Genomic DNA, 6,000 nt, shown 5'->3' on the forward strand with positions numbered 1-6,000 from the left:
AGCATGATCTCATCATGGCCCTAAAATCATTATCCTAATCTATGAGATTTATCATAATCATATAAAAAATGATGCAACAAATGATAAAACATAATACCTCATATAAATAAAATAACTAATGTCATGCAAATGAGTAGAAAGATAATAAAGAAAAATCCCATCGTATTTCATGCGATTGGCTTATAGGATACTATTCTTTCAATCTTCCACTTGCACTAAAACCAATCGTCTCTGTTCCTGATGCCCATGCAATCAGGATGGCGATTATTTTGCTGCTGTGTATGTCTTAGTGAACTGGTTCTATTATATTGTTCTTTAATATTAGCTCATTTTATGATCATATCATGAATGAGGTGAAAGCACCTAGGATGTGCATGGGTACTCGGTGAGATGACACCCAACTTAATGATGAACCTTTCATCAGGCAACTTTTTTAAGCAATCTTTACTAACAATATTTAACTAAGTCAAACACAGTTTATTGCTTGAAACTCTTTCAATTCACTGCTCCTCTAGTACTTTTCAAGTACTATGAGAATATCTTTTCATAATTTTTATAAGATCCTAGCATGGATCAACCTGAAATTAATGATTATGCACAAGGCATAATTCATATCAGGCTTAGTACATTGAATGTATGGGTAAGAAAATACTTTTACACCCATTCATGTTGAACCCTTTCAACATTAAATTCTATGTACCTAGACTGGGACAAGCCCTGCATCAACTTACACCTGTCCCTATAGATGTCAAATATATTGGATGCTTAACCCAAGTCTATTTCCATGAAAATTCCTATGATAAGCAAATTATTGATCGAGTACAATATCGGGACTACCTTCCCAATATGCTGTATGTCCCCACATACAAAATCATGAAGTTAGTGAAACACCCACTTATCTTCTTAGACAAACACATAGTTCATTTATTTTTGATAAAGTCAAATATTTTGACTATCTCATTAAAAAATATAAGTATCCACTCCTCATAAACAGCCTGAATTCATAAAAGCATTTACCCTCCCACTAGAGACAACTTCTCTAGATGGTGTGTGGCAATAGCAAGAATCCGAATAGATATTTCTGACAGCAACTTATTGGGTCTTACCCATAAGTGCTTCAACCATAGTCTACATTTGGTTGATGTATAGGGAGTCCATTTCGGATATCAAGATTTTAGGCTAACTGTTAGAGTCTCTACTCATAACAATCTCTAAATGAGTCAAGTAAAACATCATTCATAATGATGTATGGTGTACTGCCATTCACAATGACAAACCCATATTTTGAGTAGGACATTACACACTCAAAATGACCTTTCGGTGAGGAGGGGTGTATCATAGCTGTGCCTTATCTATGGGCACATCTAGTTGAGGATTAACTTGTGGACACTTCACAGGTTAAGATGGGATAATTTATAGGTCTCGAACTTCTCAAGTTCAGTTATCCTCCCACTTTTTCTTTTTAGAAAAAAATTATTTTCTAAAAGGTGGCATACCTATTGATAAAACACCTTTTGTCAAGTAGGGTGGTAGAAATAGTATCACATATTATTCTTTTAGGATAACCTATAAACTAATAAAAATCTGTTCTAGCACAAAGTTATGTACATCAACTCTTTTCACATAAGTTGGACAACCTGTCTTTTGCCTTTTCCATATCTCATATGGAGTGCTTGTAACAGATTTTTATAGTGCCTAATTTATACAATAATTTTTTAGATATTTCTCAGAAAGAGACAATAATATTTATGAAGTCTTTTAGAAAACATATCATATCACATATAAAGTATAATCTCTAGATCGAGATATTATTAGTCTTCGAACATCCATATGTTCAAGACCTAATACCTTATTTGTCCTGAGATATGTAGCCATCATATATTTATTTCTTATTCTCATCAATAAGAAGAATAACATCATTGAGCAATAGAAATATAAGACCATTATTATAAAATCATAGCCATAATATTTACCAGAAGTAGAGTAACTTTTACTCTAAATATTAATTTCAAAACTATGGTACTATAGTAAAAAATTGAAATAATATTTTTGATAAATTTAGGCTCATTATCAATGGTCTATTAGTCTCTAAATCTTGCTAGAAGATTATATAAGTTTCTATAGCCTCAGCATGAATGGACTATCCATTAGTGCCAAAGGGCAAGTAGTTACCTCACTTTAGCTTTATAGGTCCAACAATGCTTTGCATAAGAAGAACCTATGTTAGATATCACATATCTAAAATTTTAAAATTAAAACACTCAATGTTAATTATTAATTTGTATCATATACAATCTATTAGCAGATACAACTTTTGCATTCTACTATTGCTTCACACTTGCAAGACAATTCTTACAATTTATTGCTCATCAATCCTGTATCGATATTAGATATCTATAATGAAGATATTCTTCACCTCCTATTCCTCAACCATTCTATGATATTTGATTAATTTAAAAAATATCTTAAGTAGTGAAAATAAAGATGTAAATTTATATATTAGAATATAGTAAGACTACTCATGATGACATGCACAAGTTAGACGAAGATTTTTATCTAATTGTGTCTCCCACTATTTTTAACAAATTTTATAGCCCTCAAGTATGAAATTGAGGAATCTTATCATAAAGTTTTTTAGTGGGGCTGAGATCCTAAATTCTCATAAAATATCTTGTGGATAGCACAACAAGCTTCTATGAGTTCAAAGGTAAGTAACTCTTTACTAATTACATCCTATGCAACTCTTAACAAACTTTGGCCTCTAAAACACTTATAACCTTATGGATAGCACAATAAATTTTAGTATTTTAGTTAAGTTATACCCTTCAATCCTATACGGTCATACCTGAATAATACTATCCTTGTGGATAGCACAACGAGATAGTACTACCAAATATGCCATAAGCATCACTAGGTCAATATCATACCAATCACTATAGCAAGCCTTGTGGATAGCACAACAAACTTACTATAGTTCTTGATATACTCTATTGACTTAGTATGAGCTAAATGTAATTAGCTTCATTATACACCAAGATAGTATTAAGCCAATCCACACAGCAAGCCTTGTGGATAGCACAAGAAGCCTACTATGGTTCTTGACATAATAGTGATTTAGCATGAAGGAAGGCATGGGTAGTGTTCTTAACACTTCACCATTAAGACTTAATATAATTTATCTGAGAGACTTAGATCTCATGCACATCCTAAACATTTACAATATGCATCATATGTTATGAAAATTAAAATACTAAGTACCAGCATGTAAGAGCATATTAAGGAAAACAAAAGTTATGGATTTTGAAAGAATCATCCAAGCCACAGGATGATCTTTGGGTCTAACCCTAGATGCATTATAGATTGAACCATCTCATGGTCAATCTTAATACGCCTCTGTTCTCCAAATACCTGGTAATCTAGTCTTCATCACTATGAAGACAACCATAAATGCTTGATCTTTTATTTGAAATAGAATGAAATAATTTCAATCTATTCTCAAATAATTTTTTTCTATAATTTTATATTATTATGTAAAAATCTCAATCAATAATTGAGAATATAGAAAAGAGAGGGATAGTTGATGATATAATGCATTAGGGACACCCAACTCCTATTGCAACTCTTGCAGATATATTAATATAATCAGCCAACAAGAAAGCATTTAAGCATATATCCATCACATGGATATTCCATAGTCCATAATAAATTCACATAATATTTCATAACAATTATAAAATATTATAACAAACAACTCATATTATTTCAATTGCAATATCATATGTCAATAAAGATGTTTAAATACATGGGTATTGGACCCATCTAGGGTTTTTGAGTCGGGTTCAATACTTAACCCAAAGTTCAATATTAGGTCAATCATTTATCATCCATATGAGTTAGGTTAACCAATTCTTAAGTTAAATCTAATTCAATTAGGTTAACTCAGATTCAGTCACCCATAACTCAAACCCTAATCTAATTAGGTAAATGATAAAATTTGATTAACCAAAATTAAACATGACTTCTAATCAAATTAGAACAAAGATATTGATTTAATCTACCATCATTAAACTCTAATCATATTATAAAAATGAATTATAGTAAAATCAATCCATCGACAAAAACCCTAATCGATGTCTGATGCATCCTTTTTCATGACCAAAATTTTTTGGCCCCACGCATACCTCGAACAACAACCAAGATGGTCGACCCACTATGGTGAGTGTCCAATAACATAGTGGTTGGCCCTTGGATCTTAAGAAAATATATCAAATATAAAAACCTTAATCCTTGGCAATGTACATCCATATGTAGCATTCCAACCCCTGCGCATCACATGCACTGGATTTTAATTCCATTGAAAATTAGATCATGGATCTAAATTAAAGTTATCACACAAGTCAATAAACCATTGAATTTTATATTCAAGGTTCGATCATAAATGATAACACTTTATTATTAATAAAACATGCATCAAAAATATCAAAGAAACATCAATCAGAAAAACTAATTTTGACATAATTCGAACTAGATCTAATCCATTCACAAAAATAACATGAAATTTGATTGAATCTATCAAGGATGGCTCTAATACCACTATTGAGTTTCGATGATGCAGCAAAATATAAATTTTAAAATTTTTTAACATGCATACAATAATGAAAACTAAGTTTAACAATTAAACTCATCCACCAGAACTCAAAAACCCTAGGAACCCTTGACGATTACAATCAAATCACAAAATCAAGCATATGAGGAGAAGTTCAGAAGTCTTATACCACCATGAAGACCATGAACTGGTGATTTTAAGATTTTCATGAGGCTTCAAAGCAGAAGCCCTCCAATGGTGATCTACACAAGACTGATCAGGGCTCTTCCCAACTCGTCATAGTGCTACTGCCTTCTTGCAAGTGCGTTGCCATCCATCCTTCACAAAAGTGGGTTGCACCATTGCTTATTTCCTTCATGACCTCCACTAGGACCACTCTAGGAACCCTTTTCCAAAGTATCAAATCATACTCTAATCAGATTTTATGTTCAACATATGAACAATCTGATTTTTGGACAAGTATCTCATACTTTCCATTTCTCTTCTTCTCTTCTTTTTTATTTTTCCTTCCCTTATCCTTGTCTTTGTCTAGACATTTTTCTCTCAATTTTCTCTCATCCTCATGCCAATTCCCAGCCAAAAAGGGATGTGGAACCTGGTTGTAGCGCCTCTTATTTATATGTAACCAAGGGGTGCCAAACAACCTCCAAGGGACACCAACTCTTGGCATCCCAACTCCTCCACATGTTAAAATTAAATTACCACATTAAGATGTGTCATGGAGAAGTCAAGGAGTAGAAGGACTCTTCCATCTCCGGTCATAAAAAAATTGGCATGTAATAAAGAAGAGATTTAGGGACAAATAAATGTTTGGTGCAAACACATCCTATGTGCCGTCCGTAACTTCCCATAAAGAATCAATTAATATATAGAAGTTTTTGGATGTGGAAGAGCCTTCAAGCAGAAGGACTCTTCCACTTCTGTGCCAACATTATCCCAAAAGCCATCATATGGCCGGTGGAGGGAAGAAAATGCATGGAATGAAGGAGAAATAAAGAGTCCCAACTGAAGTGGACTCTTCCACTTCAACACCCAAAATAAAGGAGGCATCTCTTCAATATTTGGCATGAAGTTCCTTCCAAGAGAAGGACTCCCCTAAATCTTCCATGCCCACAAGTCTCTAGGTGTCATCATGTGGTGCATAAAATAAGAGACAAGTGGAACATGTAATGAAATTAAGAGGAGTATTAAAGAAGGACTCTCCTTCCTTAACACAAAATAAATGGGGCGTGCAAAATTATTTGGGCATGGCTTTTGGCATGGAGGTGGTTGATTCCATGTGCAACACTTCCACAAAATTAAATATAATTAATTAATTAATTAAATGGTTCAAACTAATCACATTAGGTCAAGGCAACAAGACTAGGTTAGCACAAACACCTTTGCACTGAACT

The 6,000-nt window shown here is 33.0% G+C and overlaps 1 long non-coding RNA gene across 1 annotated transcript in view; it reads right to left on the reverse strand.

Moving 5' to 3' along the window:
- LOC140851123 (uncharacterized) overlaps positions 1 to 5,152 on the reverse strand; it is a 189,777-nt gene extending 184,625 nt beyond the window's left edge. The window contains exon 1 of the long non-coding RNA XR_012133952.1: positions 4,776 to 5,152. This is a non-coding gene — a long non-coding RNA (uncharacterized lncRNA). The remainder of the gene's footprint in view (positions 1 to 4,775) is intronic.
- Between the last annotated feature and the right edge of the window lie 848 nt (positions 5,153 to 6,000).

Source organism: Elaeis guineensis, chromosome 8 (assembly GCF_000442705.2).
Source record: "Elaeis guineensis isolate ETL-2024a chromosome 8, EG11, whole genome shotgun sequence".
NCBI classification, from domain to species: domain Eukaryota; kingdom Viridiplantae; phylum Streptophyta; class Magnoliopsida; order Arecales; family Arecaceae; genus Elaeis; species Elaeis guineensis.